Source organism: Condylura cristata, unplaced genomic scaffold, assembly GCF_000260355.1.
Source record: "Condylura cristata isolate star-nosed mole 26May11 unplaced genomic scaffold, ConCri1.0 scaffold00008, whole genome shotgun sequence".
In the NCBI taxonomy this organism is placed as follows: domain Eukaryota; kingdom Metazoa; phylum Chordata; class Mammalia; order Eulipotyphla; family Talpidae; genus Condylura; species Condylura cristata.
In genome coordinates, this window is record NW_004567109.1 from 12,085,435 (window position 1) to 12,104,281 (window position 18,847).

Genomic DNA, 18,847 nt, shown 5'->3' on the forward strand with positions numbered 1-18,847 from the left:
TGGATTTCCAAGGGAGAATAGCTCGCTGGCATTCCTTAGTTGCTTGCTCAAACACTAACTGCTGAACTAATGGCATAGCTTCTTCCGCAGTTCCAAAGATTTTTCCAGCCGCCTCTATCATCCGTGCAACGAATTCGGAGAAAGGCTCTGTGGTGCCCTGAATAATTTTAGTTAAATTTCCGGAAACTTCACCCTTTTTTGGGAGGGTTTTCCAAGCCTTGAGGTTAAGTTCATTTATTTGGGTATACACTTGTAATGGATATGCAGTCTGATTAGCAGCCCACTGACCCTGTCCTAAAAGCATATCGGCATTCCATGTGGGCTGTTGATGTTGTTGAATATTAATTCTAGCCTGGACATGAGCCAGATCTGTGAGAATAGATTTGTAATCCAGATACTGGCCTGTGGAGAGGCAGGCTCTAGCAACCTCCATCCAGTCTGCAGGCGTCATAGCCTGTGTAGTTAACCTAGTCAAAAGGGTTTGGGTGTATGCAGCTCCTGCTCCGTACGTTTTCGCTGCAGTCACCAAATCCCTTAGTTGCTTATAAGGGATAGGCTCATGAAATCTATTATTTGTCTGTGGGTCCTGAAAAACAGGAAACGCCGCAGCTAAGCGCGACCATGTTTTTCCCTGTATGAAATGACAGCTACCTACTTCACTCGGAGCCCGAGTGTTATACGGCGGAGGACTCGACTCCCAGGACTCAGGCGCCTTAAGTCCTGGGGCCACCTCCTTTTCACGGGCCTTGTCTGCCCGATGTCCGGCCGCATCTCGCGGCGTATCAACTTCCTGTTCTGAATCACTATCATCCTTTGCCCATTCTTGGTCTTCTTCTGAGTCTGATATTCTAAGGGCATTGAACTCATCTAAGGTTGGATATAGAGGAGCCGACAGTGCCTGCTCTCCTTTAGTGGCACTCGGTCCCCTTTTTGTCTTTTCTTTCCTTTTCTTTGTACCTAGGTCTTGTTTTTTCTTTACCGTATCTTCACATCTCTCTGTTTCTGAAAGGCTATCTTGGTAGGAGGCTAACACCCTGCGTCCCTGGCGAACCACGTCAACACTCGCCCCATCCCGGAGGCACGACCTGATCAATTTCCACATGGGATAAGTGCCTTTACCTATTGTTCCTTCCTCTTTAGCCCGATCTAGGTCTCGACCGAGTTTGTCCCAGCACGGGATCGTGAGGTCCCCAGAAACCGCGAACCACGGGGCAAGGCTATCAACATCCTCGAGGACTTTGCGGACTGTGGAATCTTTAACTTTAAGGTCCCTCGACCTCAGGATCGCCTGAACCGGGGCAATAAAAGGCTCACAACTAATTCCCTGAGTGTTGCCCATGGTTGCACACTTATCTACGTGAGACTGATCCACCGGGAGCAAAGTGATTTTCAGTATGGCTGTTTTTATCACACCAAAATAGCTTTAGACAGAAAATTGATCCAAATTACACATACCTGAAGATACTTACCGACGTCGACCGCTTCCTGTGTGAAGTTCTGAATCTTCTTAATACGGCCCCCCACTGGAGTTCCTACTGATGCGTTCCCGGGTTTCGGCACCAGCTGTTGCGACCCGCGTCCAGCGCGGAATGAAACACGAACTCAGGATTCTTCTTCTATCACAGTTTATTGAAGCGCTGCTTGGTTTGAAGATGATCTGAGGGTGAAGGGCCCCGAAAGGAGAACGGCGAGCATATTTATACACTAATCAAGGGGCGTGAACCCTCATGGTCTATGTGGCAGATTTGGATTGGCAGTGGCATGTTGCTGGGCAGACTCCGGCGAGTGGCCTTGAGTCAAAGTTGTTTGTGAGTGCGGCGGGCCGGAACTCGGCGCCATCTTGCAATGGCGACTGCTTAGCTGCGTTCCACACAGAATAAAATCTGATTTTCCTTGTATCAGACTGACAAAAACATTAAGGATAAATAATATCTACGGTTGGGAAATGTGAAGAGCAATGGGCATTGCTACTGCTCTTGACCTGGGGCCAGGTTACAATTTGACAAAACCAAAATGTAAATATTTACACAAGTGACTCAATTGTATTCCAAGGAATCTAATTTACCAAAAAGCTGGGCAGATGATGGGGAAAAATAGTTAGCTAATTGAGAGTAAAATATATGGTCAGATAGAGACCTATTTTTTTTTTTTTTTTGCATTATTTGTAGTAGCACCTTAGAACAACCCCAAAGTCCATCACTGGAATGAATAAATAGTTCGGTCACATAATGAATACTATACAGCAATAAAATAAACAAATATTGCCATAAGCAACAACAGTGATCAACCTCACAAAGAATGTGGAGCAAAAGAACACACTGTATGATGCTAGCTATAGGAAGTCCAAAACTAATCTCAACTGTTCCAGGTCAGGATAGTGACCCTGGCTGGGGCCTGGAGAGGGGCCTTGGTAATGGCCTGGCTCTTGCCTTGGGGTGGGCCGCGCAGGCTTACTCTGTGAAAATGCCTCAAACTCTACACTTAGAATTGCGCACTGCTCTGAATGTATATTATACTTTAAAAGTTTACTGAAACAGGCCATCCCAGGTGGCGCAGCGGGTTAAAGCACAGCACTGAGAAGCTAAAGCCACTTCCGCACGAGTTAGATTTCCGCCTGCCCCGGAGGTGACCACATGGTGCGGCAGACCTCTCCTGACCCGCCCGCTGCTCCCCTCAGCAGTGTACTTCGTCGCTCTGCCTGTTCTGCTCCCGACTCTGTCTCTGGTGAATCTTCTCACCACCCCTGCACCTCTGGCCTGTGCCCCAGTTCTGTATGCACAAATAAATAAATCTTTTTTTAAAAAAAAGTTTACTGAAACAAAAGCATACTCCAATAAACATTCCAGCTAGCCACACACAAGTAAAATATATACATAAACACACCTTCAATTTGAAAAACCTAACATTGAGCGTTCCGCCTTGAGTACCAACATGAGATAAGAATAGTAGATTGTTAGGAACAAACAGAAAACTACACACTACTTATATGTAATCTGACCCTCTCCTATTGACAAATGTATATGGTGTTTGTCTGGGAACTTATTATCAAAAATGTTATACGAGCACAGAAAATGGCAGTGACCTTTAAAAAAGGTCATTGTTTCCATGGATTAGAACTCAAGGAGCTGGGTCTCTTCACTGAAGCCTTTCCACTATTAATGGAAATAGCCAGATTCTGCTGCCTATCATTACAAATGCTAATGAGCAGAGACATGAATTTAATCTATAAGAAGCACTTTATTTCTCATATCGCCAGCAATCTGAGAGAACAGTGGGCATAACATTTTGAAGAAATTATTCTGCTTTCTTATCTCAAGTTGGGCTTTTTTTATAATGAATTAAACAGTTAGTTACAAGTAAGTCTTCCACTAGAACAGTTTGTCATAGTTGATGTTTCTGGTATTTGTTACATTCAGTCCTTAGAGTTTATTATCAGCCTCCCAGTTATCTTGACCTTGGTACATCCTGGCCTGGTGAGCTTGGTTAATTTCTGATAGTATCAATGTCAATACTCATTCAAACATTATCAGGGTAGAAATCTCAATTCAAAGCAAGAGTTTTAGTTTAAAGAAAACCACTTGGCCCTCCCTGGTGGTGCAATGGTTTAGGATGCAGACTGCAAGCTATCTGCAGCCACTTCAGTGCAAGTTCAATCCCCAGCCCAGGATCTGACCCACATGACACAGCAGACCTCTCCTGTCTCGCCTGCTTCTCCCCTCAACAGTGCATTTTGTCCATCTGCCTGTTCTGCTCCCCACTCTGTCTCTGGTGAATCCTCTCATCACCCCTGCACCTCTGTATCCCACTTCTGTATGCATAAATAAATCTTTAAAAAAAGAAAACAGGAAAAATAAACTTTTTAATAAAAAAAAAAAGAAAAGAAAACAGGTCATCAGCTATAGTGTCTGTGCAGTCTATGCTAGGTATGTATGTGCAGATTCCTGTAGTAGGTGTGGTGCTCTTCCTCCCTAGCTCCCTAACACCAGCAGGGAATTTGATCTACAGATGAACAGAGCTGGACCTGGCCAACAAGCCAGAGAGGAAACTCAAGATCAGGGTCTCTGGAAACACTGTGAGAGGTAAGCAGCATCAGCCCCCCCACCCCCCTCAGAATAGCCAGGTCAAGGTCTGGAGGAGAGAAGCCAGGGCAAGTATTCCTGTGCTCAGGAATCCCAGTCAGGGTGGTGCACCAAAGGAGAACACAACCCTATATGGGGTCCTCATTTAATTTTACAACTCTATGAAGTAGGTATGATTATCTCCATCTCTAGATCAGGATCCCAAGATTAAGTAATTTTCCCAAAGTCACAAGTAAACAGAACCACCAGATCTTGAACCCCAAGTTAAAAATTATCTGAACTCCAAGTTAGGAGATGTGCCCTGAACAGGAGAGGGGGGTGAAGACAACAGAGAAGAGAAGGCTTCCCTAGGCAAAGACTCAGACAGCCAGTGCAGGAATCTTTGCAAAGCTCAGAACCTCAGAAGTCCCCGACCTACCAAGAACTGCAAAAGCAGCTTCTGCCCAGAGCCTTCAGCCATCCACACAGCTGGGCGCCTCTAAGAGCTCAGCCTCTAAGTCTGGCCCCCAGGGTCACTGACACCTCAGGATAGCTCCAGCTGTTGGCAACCTGGAGTCTGGCAACACCCAAAATAGATCTCAGGAGTGAAAGCCTGCTCAGTCTCCTGCGCCTCCACGATCACCCCTGACCCCCTCATTCCTTTTCCACCTGTCACTGTCCCAGCCCCTGGGTTCTGAGTCACTCAGAAAAGGGCGGGGCAGTGGGGCTGCAGTGGCTGGAACAGCTTGGGTCCTGGATTCAAGGCCCTGACATTTGAGCCAGATATGACAGTTTAGAATAAACACATTCACCTAGTATTGGGGGTAGGGGCGGGGAGCCATCCATGGTTGGGAGCATACTATGAGTTTTATTCAGCCTTTCTACTTGAAGGGGGTTTCTGTTTTACAGAAAAAGAAAATGAGGCCCAGAAGGAAAGAAACTTGCCCAAGGTCACCCACAGCTTGGACTCCGGATCCAAGGAGGACTTTGATTTTTATCCTAACCCTCTTATGCTTTTTCTATGTGATCTTGGGCAAGTTATTTTTACTTCTTTTTTTTTTTTGTTAAAGATTTATTTATTTACTCATACAGAACTGGGGTACAGGCCAGAGATGCGGAGGCTGAGAGAACCCACCAGAGACAGAGTGGGGAGCTGAACAGGCAGATCTATGAAGTACACACTGAGGGGACCAGTGGGCGGGTCAGGAGAGGTCTGCCACGCCATGTGGGTCACCTCCGGGGCAGGCGGGGATCGAACTCATGCGGAAGTGGCTTAAGCTTCTTAGTGTTGTGCTAACCCGCTGCGCCACCAGGGAGGGCCCTATTTTTACCTCTTGAGCCTCAGTATACCAATTATAATGATGCCATTGAATCAATATCCCGCTTACAAAAGTATTATGAGGATTTAAAAAGGTAATGTTAAAAGTCAGCATATCAGGCCCTCCCTGGTGGCTCAGAGGGTTAAAGCACAGCACTGAGACTCTAAAGCCACTTCTGCATGAGTTCAATCCCCGCCTGCCCCGGAGGTGACCCACATGGTGCGGCAGACCTCTCCTGACCCACCCGCTGCTCCCCTCAGCAGTGTGCTTCATCCATCTGCCTGTTCTGCTCCCCACTCTGTCTCTGGTGAATCCTCTCACCGCCCCTGTACCTCTGGCCTGTACCCCAGTTCTGTATGAGTAAATAAATAAATCTTTTTTAAAAAAATCCTAAATTAAAAAAAAAGTCAACATATCAGGTACACAGAAGGTAATTCAATTACCTGACCAATGAGAGGGTTTACTTGCACCTAAAAGTAGTGGTGCGAGAGAGTTTTCACCTTTTGCTCGATCCAAGAGGTCTTCCTGAGGATGTTTCTGTTTCATTTTAACTGAGATGCATGTGGAGTGGAAGAGTGGTGAGGTGGAAGCATGGGCTATTTGGGAGAAAGTGTAAAAAAACTGAGCTAGAGCGAGTCGCCTCAGTCTATGGGGGGGTCAGATCAGGTCTAATCCTGGGCGGGCCTCCAGACCTCGCTCTCAGAGGCTGTTCCAACAGTCTGCTTGGGCACCTTAGATGATAAACAGGTTGTCACCCTCTGAGTCCCAAGTGAACCTGATAAATCCTGGCAAAGCAGAGAAGGAAAGAGGAGGGGCATCTATAAATACTCAGTGACTCAGGCTTAGTGCAGGGTCCCGTTGAAAGCGCCCCTTGTGTTTACAGCTCGGCTGCTAGGGGAGGTGTTCCAAGCCAGGGAGGGAGAGCTGGCCACCCCGAGACCTTAGACTTCCTGATTGGCTCTCCTGGGGCAAGTCTGGGCTCTGGGGCCCACCCCAGCATGGCTTGGTTTACTGTCCAATCCACTATGGGACTCTGAGAAAAATGGGTTTCCTGTCACCCAGGACATGGAAAGTGGTGGCTGGTGGGCTGTGAAGTAGGATGACCTAGTGGCTGGACACACTGTTTTTGGTGCAAGAAATACGCAGGCTCAACCCCTGTTTCACGCCTTAACTTCTTATGTGACTTTAAGTTCGTCTTTTCATTATCTGAATCTGTTTCCTGAATTAGAAAACTATAAAATAGTAATAGAAACTTCTTAGGATTGTCATGAGGATGGAAGAGGAAAGCATAAACAGGGCACAATAACTGCCATGTAGTAAGCCTTTAATTACTGGCTAGTATGATGATTACAAATTAAGTATCTGCTTAAAATCCTTTACAAAGGGATACTTGGGCTCTTGTTTCCCCCAGAGAAATATTTAAGGAACCATCTGTTACCCTACGTCTTTATCATGTCTCTGCTACCCAATTATGAAAAAACAAGATAGAAAACGAGAGTTCCCCAAGGTTGGCAGGAACAGGCAAGGCTCGCCATCTATCAAACACCTCTTGTGGGCCAGTTGCTGTCTCTTGCATCACCTCATTTGCTCCCCAACAATCGGCAAAAGAGAACTCCCCTTTAAATATAGGGAGCCAAAGCCCAGTAAAGTTAACCGAAAGACAGAGCTGGACTTCAGGTCCAGGTCTATGTACCTGCAAAGTTCTTGCTGTGTATTGTCCACTGTGACTCAGTACCACAGACTGCCTCGCTGGTCCAATGAAGTGGCCGATGAAGGGACAGAAATGTAAGAAAGAGGAAGGATTAAGGAACTTAGCAACCACCTGGCAGAGAGAACCAGGACAACTGGAGATAGGCTGCTGGTTGGGGACTTTGAGGTGACTGCTCTGTGGGTTCAACCAGCAGACAGGTGGAAAAGTAAAGCTCAACTCAAAAGAAAGATCAAACCTGGGATGGGAGGAGAAGCCTGTGTTCCAGACCATCTGAAATGACTTCTGAACTTGTAACTGCTCAAGGCCCTCTTTAGCCTGTTTTTGAACGCCTTGTCTACAGTCTCACCGCAGGGCCTTTGCACATGCTTTGTGCTCAGCCTACAGTAATCTACCCCTCTCGGCTGAGATGTCACTTTTCCAAAAAGGCAACTACTTCCTTAACCACTCTATTTTGATAGGTCTCAATGGCATCTCTCCTGGACTTACCCTCCTTCTAATTCTTTCTTAATATTTATTACAATCTATAATTGTTGTACTCAATGTGTCAATTGTCTGTTCTCATTACTCACCCATGAGTAGAAGGATTAGATAGACTTGTTCACTAGTACAGTCACAGCTCTTGGCATAGAGTGGGAGCCTAGCAAATATTTGTGGAATGCACAATGGTCCAGCCCTGTCTGTCTCTTGCTAGCCCCTTTTTCTAATCATTTGCTCTGTTGAGGCTGAGTCCCCATCACACTCTCCTTCTCCCTTGCTGTGGGCCTCCACTTGGGATGCCCTCTCACCTCTGCCCATTCAAACCTTGTCCAAGGCCAACCTTGAACTGGACCACCTGTGGGAAATCCACTCACCCTTGAATCAAGAGTAGTGAACATTGGCCCTTCCTGGTGGCTCAGCCGGTTAAAGCACAGCACTATGAAGCTATCACCAGCCACTGCAGCATGAGCTTGATCCCTGGCCAGGGAGCAGACCCATATGGTGCAGCAGACCTCTCCTGTCTCACCCACTGCTCCCCTTAGCAGTGTATTTGAGTAGATCTGCCTGTTCTGCTTCCCACTCTGTCTCTGGTGAATTCTCTCACCCCCGCCCCCCACATCTCGGCCTGTACCCCATTATGCATAAGTACATAAATCTTTGGAAAACAAAAAGAACAGTAAACAACCTTACACAGTGAACAACTTATACGGCTGTGCATGACTGCCCTGCTCCAAGCACCATCACTGATAGATTATCTCAAACAAGTCTAACCATCTCTCCAGTTCCATCTTCCCCAGTTTCTTCTATCCCTGGAATTGTACCTAAGGGAAATAATTCAAAAGTAGAGAGAGACCACAAATGCCCAAATATGCATTCTGGAACTTTACTTAAAACAGAAGAAAAAAGTTAGAACAAGAAAACAGTTAAGTAAATTAAAAAAAAACAAAACCAAAAACAATTACTATTAAATGAGTGTTTGAACTGGTCAGGAAGGAGCAGGACATTGAGTACTGTGGTTGAGAGCCCAGGATCCAGGTCTTGGCCTTACCATTTACCCTCTGTGATCCACAGTCAATGACTAAACCTCACCAAGCCTCAGTTTCTTCATCTGTACAGTGGGGGTGACAAAGTTTGCTACCTCATAAGGCTGTTACTATTGCTAACTAAATTTTGAGTATAGTCCTAATATAATAAATAAATATAAGTAAGTGTCAAGCTTGATAAATGTTCACAAAATAAGCATAGACGTGTGAGCAAACAGCAGGACTGTAAATGCAGTGACTTCTCTGTCTTGCAGGCATTGTGCTAAGCAATTCACAAGTGTTGTTTCTATTCATCGTGACGGTAACCCTATAAAGTGGCACTAATATTACCCTCACTTCAAGTAAGGAAACCAAGATTCAGAGAAGTAAATATACGGGCCAATATCACCAAATTAGTAAGTGACAGAGATAAGGGAAGGACCTGAATCTTTGATCAAAATCCTCCTCCTGAATTCTCTGATAAGCATCAACACCCCAAGACAGCTATTCCAGCATTCACTAATAAGTCAAAAAATGGGGAGTCAACAGTGAACTTGAAATGACTGGGTCGACTAAATAAATATTAAAGATTAAAGGTAATCTTGAGTTTGACAAAGATGAGTTGTCAAGGATAAATTCTCAGGAGTAAGTCATTAAATAATTTGCTCATGGTGCAAATGTAACATGAGCAGGGGCTTCTGTACTCTTGGGAGCTGTGATGAGCACAAACAACACGCACAAGGGGACATTCTTCTATGGAGATAAAGTGAAAATGAGATGCATGGGCTGCTGCCCACATGAAACCCGTGACATCAGGAGGCTGCCACGACACTGGGCAACAGGAAGCTTGGAGCCACTGGTGTACAGCAACTTCATTATATGGCCTAACTGTGTTTCTTGAACACCTACTATGTGCCAGTACTGTTGTAGAAGTGGTTGAGTACAGAGCAAGCAAGAGAGAAGAGATCCCTGTCCTCATAGAGCTTTTGTTTTGGTGGAAGAAGACAGACATAAAAAGGTAATATCTAATCATTAAAGTATCCAATAGTTAGAAGAATTGGATAGGGACCCTCCCTGGTGGTACAACGGGTTAGGATGCAGCACTGCAAGCTGGCCGTAGATGCTTCATTGCCAGTTCGATCCCCAGCCCTGGAGGTGACCCACATGGCACAGCAGACCCTTCCTGACCCGTCCGCTGCTCCCCTTGGTAGTGTACTTCATCAATCTGCCTGTTCTGCTCCTTGCTCTGTCGCTGGTGAAGCCTCTTACCATCCCTGCACCTCTGGTCTGTACTCCAGTTCTGTGTGCATAAATAAATAAATCTTTAAAAAAAAGAATAGAATGGAAGGAGACTTGCCTCAGGGGGACTGCGTAGATAAGGCATTTCAGCAAGGCACCCCACCCTGGAAGGGGACTAGAATAATACAGAGGAGCCAGGATGTGGTAACCTGGGGAAAGAACATTCCAGACAGCACAGCAATGAACTTGGCATGACAGAATATGATATCTAAAATATCATTTGCAGGCTAAGTCTTGGAAAAGGTAAAATAAAAAAATCAGCTTCCTTAAGAGAACAGCTTTTACACAGTGTACTCCTCACCCCAGCCTCTGCCAGAGAGACAAAACTCTCAGAAAAATAAAAGTCTAATTATTGAGGTAGTGTCACTATGGGTGGTTTTAAAACTTTCTCCTTTTCAGAAAACACCTGTTATTGTCACATTATTGTATCTGAAATTTTGTAAAAGAATAAAATAAAATAAAATTCACGGAAAAAGGAGCAGCATTCCAGTAGCCTCATGCAAACGAACCCAGACAATTCTCTCTCAGGTTAGCACAGGGGGTGGGTGTTCCATCTTCCTGAACATGCTGTGTAGTATCAAGCAAGTCACAGTCCCTTTCTGGACCACAAAGTCAAACATGAAAAATGCCCCATTGCCTGGTATTCCCGACAAAAGTGGGGCTCCCCTTTGATCCAAGGACACTGGCAAACTCAAGCTTTTCTGCTCCTCATGTGATACATACAGTTCTCAGTAATAGAGACAAGTCAGACTAGGAGAGAACATGTTCAAAAAACATATTTGATACAAAAACTGCTGTACAACATTACAAAGAACTCCTAAAACCCAACAATAAGAAAATAAACAACCCATTAAAACATGAGCCAAAGATCTGAAGAAATCACCAGGGAAGACAGACAGATGGCATGTCAGCATATGAAATATGCCCAACATCATGGCACTCAAAAACTGCAAGTTGAAACCATAAGCGATCACAGCACACCTCTTAGAATGGCCCCAAACCAGAACACTGATGCAACAGTAAGGAGTAACAGAACGCTCTGAACGCTCATTCACTGCTGCTGGGGATGCAAGCAGTGTTGCCACTTTGCCAGGCACAAAACTAAGCCTCTCCTTACCTATGATCCAACAATCACCCTCTGTGGTATTTACCCACATGATGTCCACACAAAAACCTGCATGTTTATAATAGCTTTATTCATAACAGTCAAAAGGTGGAAGCAACCAAGATGTCCTTTATGGGTGAATGGTGTGGAACAGCCAGACAACAGAATAGTATTCAGCAAAGAAGAGAGAGAAGAGCCTCCAAGACGTGGAGAAAATGTGAATGCCTTTCACTAAGTGAACAAAAAAGACGGTGAAAAGACTCTTCTTCTACTGTATGTTTCCAACCATAGGGTAACTGAAATAGGCCAAATTATTCAGACAGCAAAAAGTTCAGCGATTGCCAGGTGTTCGGGGGCAGGAAGAGATTAATAGATGAAGCCCAAGAAGTGTTTAGCAGTGGAATATTCTAAAACAGTAACTATGTGTCACCACATACTTGTCCAGACTCACAGAATGCACAGCACCTAGAATGACCCTAATGTAGACTGTGGGCTTGGGGTGATAATGATGTGTCAGTCAGCATTGCTTCATTAATCATAAGAAATCTTCCAGTGTGATGTCAATGGGGGGGACGTGAGGTGGGCTGGTGGTGTGTGAAGACAGCAGGTACAGGGACTCTACTTTCTGTTTAGCTTTGCTGTGAATCCAAAATGCCCTTTAAAAAAGTCTTTTTTTTTTTTTTCTGGAGTTTTCCTACCACCCAGCAATCCCACTCCTAGGTATCTACCTAAAAGATACAAAAACCCTGATTCAAAAACATACCTGCACCCCCATGTTTATTGCTGCTTTATTTACAATTGGAAAAACATGGAAGCAGCCCAAATGCCCAAAAGTAGATGACTGGATTAAAAAGATGTGGTACATATACACAATGGAATATTACTCAGCAACCAAAAAAAAGAAACATATGTCTTTTGCAGCAACTTGGATGGAGCTGGAAAAGATCATGCTTAGTGGAATAAGCCAGAAAGAAAAAGAAAAATATCGGATGGTTTCACTCATAACAGGAGTATAATGGGCAGGGCGAGAAAATAATAAAAATAAAGAACAGCCATATACCAGAGACATTTTATGGGGGCGGAGTGGGGAATGGGGTCAGAAATAGTGGGGGGAGGGAAGTGCACTGGACTATGGTGATGGCACATGGGTGACTTGGTGATGGGAAACCCAAGGGGATTACAATTGAGATGAAAAAAAAATGTACAAAATGATGTAAAAATAAACTATATTATAAAAAAAAAGAGCAAAGACAAAAAAAAAGTCTTTTTTTAAAAATTCAATAAGAAAACACAGGGGTTAAAGTCTCACTATCAAGCTATAGCCAGCCACTGTGGCATTTGCTCTGTTGAGGCTGAGTTCCCCATCACACTCTCCTTCTCCCTTGCTGTGGGCCTCCACTTGGGATGCCCTCTCACCTCTGCCCATTCAAACCCTGTCCAAGGCCAACCTTGAACTGGACCACCTGTGGGAAATCCACTCACCCTTGAATCAAGAGTAGTGAACATTGGCCCTTCCTGGTGGCTCAGCCGGTTAAAGCACAGCACTATGAAGCTATCACCAGCCACTGCAGCAATAGTTTGATTCCTGGCCAGGGAACTGACCCACATGGCGCAGCAGACCTCTCCTGTCTCACCTGCAGCTCCCCTTAGCAGTTCATTTCAGTAGATCCACTCGGTCTCTGGTGAATCCTCTCATACCCTCCCACACACACCTCTGACCTACGCCCTAGTTTATCCCAGTTGACAGCAGGGGAAACTGAGTCTGCAGAGTGTAGATTTTTCTAGTGACCCAGGATTGTCCAAGCACACTGACTGAGCCCTAAGCCATGAGGGCAGGTAAGGGGTCCCTGAGGCTCCCTCTACCTTCCGCATTGCTTGATGTCATGAGTTTATTTGTTTCTACTGGCAGCCCAACTGGGGGGCCCTGCTGGCTTGGACCTTGAGCCCCTGGAAGGACAGTACTGTGCCCCTTTAGGCTGGAGAATTTGACAGCCTGGAGATGGACCTCATGCAGGAATTTCACACCTTCCCAGACCTAGACTGCAGGTGGAGGTGCTGGCAGGAGAGGGCAGAGTGCTGCCTGCTGGGAAGGGCTGCTCCCACAGAGGGGGAGGGCCCCTGGTGCCCCCAGTCATCTGTTCCCCAGCACCATGCTCCCACCTCTGCACCTCATCTGTGGAATGCTGAGCAGGAGCTGGTGGGGCTAGCTACGTATTAATAGCTGGGCTCTGACGCTCAGCTGGTTGGAAGGGCATCCTCCTGGCAGCCTGTTCCAGCGCAGCATCTTCTCGGTGGCTCCCAGCTGCGCAGGGAAGAGGATGCAGGTGGCAGGACAGTAACTGTGACTGCAACAGCACTGTTTTAAGTGCTAGAGGGTGTCAGGTCACAGAGCCCAATGCAACCCCATGGCGTCCTGTGCGTTTAGCGTCTCCATCTCATATACAGGGAAACTGAGGCTCATGTGCCCCAGGTCACACAGCAAGCGAGTGGGTGGGGGGAGGGAGACCGCTCGTCCTACTCAGCAGCACCGCCCACCCCCCAGGGCACCCAGCTCCGCCCCTCTGTAAACACTGTGGCCCAGTTTCTTTAACTTCCAGGAACAGCATGGACCAGGATGGCCTGGGGGAGGTGCATTTCCAGGAAGCCACTTTTCCCATGGTGGGCAGGACCAGGCTGCTTGGCCCAGGCTCATACAGCCCCAGGGGGCCGAGCCAGGGCCAGCCTGGGCGAAGGGCCCTCCTGGAATTCTGAAGCAGGGCATTGGGTTACACTGTTCCTACCTGGGAAGCAGGGCTCTGCTCTGAGCACACTTCAGCCCCAGTTCTCCTTTCTCTGGTTCTCAGTCCCTCACTCCTCTTCACTCCTTCCAGTTGCTTGACTATCGGGGCTTTCCCAGAGACAGGGTCAGTTACAGGGAGAGGAGACAAAGGACTCATTTGTCCAGGACTCACAGTCACAAAGGCCCTGATCTAGCTCCCGACACTGGGACAGCCAGTGTGGCCTCGTGGTTAAGCTTGCAGCCTCTGGGTACAGGCAGCGACTGGGCCTCCCTCCCGGGTCTGCCACTTCAGGCAGTGTCTCTGCGCTAAAAGCTCCTTACGCAGTCTGTGCCCAAGTTCCCTCACCTGTAAAATAGAAAAACCCCACTCCATAAAATAGAAAAACCCAGAAGGAGTTAATAATGTATTTTTGTAAGTGTAGAAGTAAAGCCTGGTGCAAAATTGTTATCAGCCACCCGTGTCAGCATCTACCCCCTACATATGGAATGGTAAGACATTCATCAAGGAAACTTTGAAGAATTACCTCCTATAGTTCTAAGCCCACCACCCAACATATAGAAAAGGATTTCACCCCATTCCCTTAGGATTTTCTCCCTGAAGGGCTCACCCTTTCCGCAGAGCCATGGAGTCTGGGTCCATCACAAAGCAGATTCCAACCTAGGAATTGACTGCGATGGGTTTAACCGCTAAGGAAGAGAGAACCTAATCAAGAAGACAGGGTGTTCTCTCTCTGTCAAGGCCACAGGGGAGCCACATGATAAGGAGAAAGCTTCTGGGTGGCTCAGTCTAGGTTCCAGAGAGCCGAGTTGTTGAAATGTGGAGAGAGGCCCCTGCATCTTCAGCTTAACGAAACCCCTCAACTCTGAGTCCTTGAGGAAAACTGATTTCCGCCCAGCCTTCGTTGAGGACGTGTTGTCTCCAAACCAAACTCCCCAAACCCTGGGTCCCGTGCCATCTCCCATCTGCCCCTCTGTCTTCGACTTACCCCGCCCCCCATCATCCTCCCTCACCTGGACCTTTGCAATGGTCGCTCTGTCCCACTCCCACCCCGGTAGAATCCCCACCTTGCAGCTAAGTGAATCTTGAACCTAGAAATCTGATCATGTTTAAGATCTCTATTCCTTTGTAGTGGAAGAATATGGATAAACAATGGATAAACAAATGTGGTATTTGCACACAATGGAAGATCATTCAACCTTAAAAATGAAGAACTTCTGACACCTTTTTCAACAGTAGATGAGCCTTCCAGACCTGAGGCTGAGTGAAAGACATCAGACATGGGAGGACAAACACCCTCCGTCTGCTTAGAGGAGGGCCTAGAATAGTTAAATTCCTAGAGACAGAAATAGACTGGCGGTTGCCGGGGTGGTGGAGAAGGGAACACAGAGTTATTGTTTAACGGGTATAGAGTTACAGTTTGAGATAAGAAAGTTCTGAAGATGGTTGTATACAACATGAAAGAACATCGTGCCACTATACAGTGTATACTTAACAATGATAAAGCTGTATTCTTTTAAAATAAAGTTGCATAATAACATTTTATAAGGTCCGGGTGTGTGCCATTAGGAATCCATCTGTGATGGCCCACCCTGTTGAAGCAACAGATTAAAGCGCAGCACTGTGAAGCAAACTGCTTCACACTGCAGCAAGAGTTCAATTCCCCACCAGGGAGCTGACCCACATGGTACAGCAGCCCTCTCCTGACTGGCCCGCTGCTCCCCTCAGCAATGTATTTCAGTCAGTATGCCTGTTCTGCTCCCCCACTCTTTCTCTGGTGAATCCTCTCACCCTCCTGCACCTCTGGCCTGGACCCCAGTTCTGTATGTATAAATAAATATTTTTTTAAATAACATAAGTTTGTTTTTACATCATTCTGTGCATTTTTCCATCTCAGCTGTAATCCCCGTGGGCTTCCCATCACCAAATCACCCATGTGTCATCACCATAGTCCAGTGCATTTCCCTCCCCTCACTGTTTTTGATCCCATTCCCCACTCCACCCCCATAAAAAGACTCTAGTATATAGTTGTTCATCATCATCATTATTATTTTCTCACCTGGTCCATTATACTCCTGCTATGAGTGAAACCATCCTGTATTTTTCCTTTTTTTTTCTGGCTTATTTCACTAAGCATGATCTTCTCCAGCTCCATCCATGTTGCTGCAAAAGGCATGTGTTGTTTTTTTTGGTTGCTGAGTAATATTCCATTGTGTGTATGTACCACATCTTTTTAATCCAGTCATTCACTTTTGGGCATTTGGGCTGTTTCATGTCTTTCTGATTGTGAATAAGGCAGCAGTAAAGATGGGGGTGAAGGTATCTTTTTCAATCAGTGTTTTTGTGTCTTTTGGGTAGATACCTAGGAGTGGGATTGCTGGGTCATATGGAAGCTCCATGTTTAGCAGTTTGAGGAACCTCCAAAGTTTTCCATAGTGGTTGTACTAGTTTGCATTCCCACCAGTAGTGCAGGAGAGTTCCCTTTTCTCCACATCCTCGCCAACATTTGTTGTTGCTAGTTGTTTTAGGATGTGCCATTCTCACTGGGGTGAGGTGGTATCTCATTGTGGTTTTAATTTGCATCTCCCTTATTACAAGTGATGCTGAACAATAATTTTTTTTTTTTAAATCCACCTGTGTATACTCTATATCAAGTGCACCACTGGGGAGCCCAATCCCATCCTTCATGATACTGACCCCTTTGAGGCAGTTTACATCCTTCCCCTTCCTCTCCCGGTAACCACTAGTTGATGTTAATGTCTAAAACAACTGGTATCTTTTATGTTATGCTAAATTTTATATTTTACCACAATTTTTAAAAAGTTTGATGACTTGCAACTTTTATCTCAACATCAGTCACATGGTCTACACAACCCTCACTCCAGTCCTGCCTTGTGTTGGGAATTTAAGTCTGATCATCACACCTCAACAGGGAAACGCTGAGTCTAACACACACACCCCAGAGCTGAGAGCTCCTGCCCTTGCTGCTTTCCCCAAGTCCTGACTGAAACTTCCATCCCAATCTGGAGGAGCAGCAGGCACTGCCTCCCTCCGTATCTTCCCTCCACTGCTCACAGGTCGATTCTTAGCAGAAAGGTCCCCTGCTCTGAACACCTTCCACGTCCCCTGCTACCTCCTGTCCCGGCCTACTAACCCGTCTCGTGGCCCCTGGAGCTGCTTCTCATAGCCCTTTCCATGGCTGTATTGGTGCACCCAAGGTTACGGGGGACGAAGTAAGAAGGCCAACTCCGTGAGAGTCCTGTGCGTGTGGCCACATCCCCAGAGTCTGTCATGGTGCCTCACTCTCAGGCTCCCACTCACACTGGAGACAATTCTCTTCACCAGCACCGCTCCCAGGGAGAGTCTACATGTTGTTGGAAGGAAAGCATGAGTACAGCCCTGGGGGGAAAGGGCAGGTCCTTGATGCCACACTGAGTGGCTGGCCTTTTTGCTTTGCCATGTGGGGTCTGCAGGTTTGCCCAGGCCCAAACTGCTCAGGAACCCATATGAAGTAGTTACCTCCTCTGCCTTTTCCGACAGCACACAGCCCCCCAGATATTCAAAGAACATCGGTGTAGAGGGCTCAAGGGTCTCAATTTAAATACCACTACCTCTGAAAAGCGTTTTCTGGTCTCCCACCCCATCTTCAATTTAGGGTGCTCTTCTCTGGGCTGATGTAACTCCCTTCTAGCATTAATAATACTGTACTCCCTGCCTAGGGAGTCTTGCAGGAGGAGCCTGTCTTTGCTGCCTTTCTTTTTTAAAAAGATTTATTTATTTATGCATACTGAACTGGGGTACAGGCCAGAGGTTCAGGGGCAGTGAGAGGATTCACCAGAGAGTGGGGAGCAGAACAGGCAGACTGACGAAGTACACTGCTGAGTGGATGAGACAGGAGAGGTCTGCCGCACTGTGTGGGTTACCTCCCTGGCTGGGGATTGAACTCGCCCTGCACTGGCTGTGGGCCAGTTTCATCATGCTGTGCTCCAACCCACTGCACCACCAGGGAGGTCCTGCCTGCTGCTTTTCACTAGCATCTAGTATAGCTTCTTGCACACAGTAGCTACTCACTGAACAGCTGTTGAGTTCATGAATCAAGTGCCCCACCATGTGCCAGAGTAAGCTGATCTTCAAGAGGGGTATGAGTAAGACAGGAGTTAATTGCCTCCCAACTTCCAAATTTAACTCAGTCAGCAAACCTTATTCTCTAGGACACGGAGCCAGGTGAAGGAAGGGCCTGTAAGCCCAGCTGAATGAAGCAGATCCAAAACGATGCAAGGACTGTTCTTTGAGGAACAGAAACTACCTTTCTGTGCGAAACAGACTTGTAAGGCTAAGTCCCCAGGCTGGTACTGAGCTGGGCCCGGGAGAGGGACCAGCACTGAGATGACGTCCACAGGGTGACGGTAGGACAGGGAAGCTGAGGCTTTGGTGATATGCCAATATGCCAGTTGCTTCAGACCTCTTCTGAAGGCACTCCCACCTCTACCTCTGGCACATGTGCCAACCAGCCCCTCCAAGTTAGTTAGAGCTGGGTTTCTGCCCTCGGAATGTGAAGCTTCCAGAAGAGGAGAGAAAGATCAGAGGTAGCCCAAGCCTCAACACCTCAGTACCTGCTGGTAGATGCCACTGCAAGGGCACTCGGAAGCTTGAGCACAGCACGAGGGCCTGTGATTATGGGCAGAGAAGTGCAGGCTGACCGCCCTGGGAGACTCGCAGGGCTGAGAGGCTCGGTTGCTGCCTGTGTGCCTCCTGCCGACTGGTCATCCTATGTGTCTGGTGCCCTGAGTTGGCATTAAAGATGTGCAAGAGGTACCGAAGGCTCCAGAATCTCTTTCTGTCTGCCTAATCCACAGTGAACTTGTCCAGCCGGGATGGTTGCACAACCACCATTTTCTTCTCTTTCATGGCTCCCAGGCCTACTTAGAATAAAACAAATCAAGTATCCAGGAAGAAAATTAACATCTGAATTTATACGAAAGTGTCACAAGCATTATAACAATAATAAGTAAAGGTCAAAACACAGCATTACACACTTGAATGGTGAGCATTTCATTGTAGGTAAACTGTCAAAAAACC

General features: G+C 46.6%; 1 protein-coding gene across 2 annotated transcripts in view; it reads right to left on the minus strand.

The window, feature by feature from the left end:
- LOC105853409 overlaps positions 1 to 1,658 on the minus strand; it is a 4,257-nt gene extending 2,599 nt beyond the window's left edge. Inside the window, exon 1 of one of the 2 annotated variants that reach the window (XM_012722669.1) lies at positions 1,470 to 1,658. The gene's annotated coding sequence lies outside the window, so the exon portion shown is untranslated. Of the gene's footprint in view, positions 1 to 1,455 lie in introns of both variants that reach the window. The other variant, XM_012722668.1, reaches the window with a different exon arrangement.
- Between the last annotated feature and the right edge of the window lie 17,189 nt (positions 1,659 to 18,847).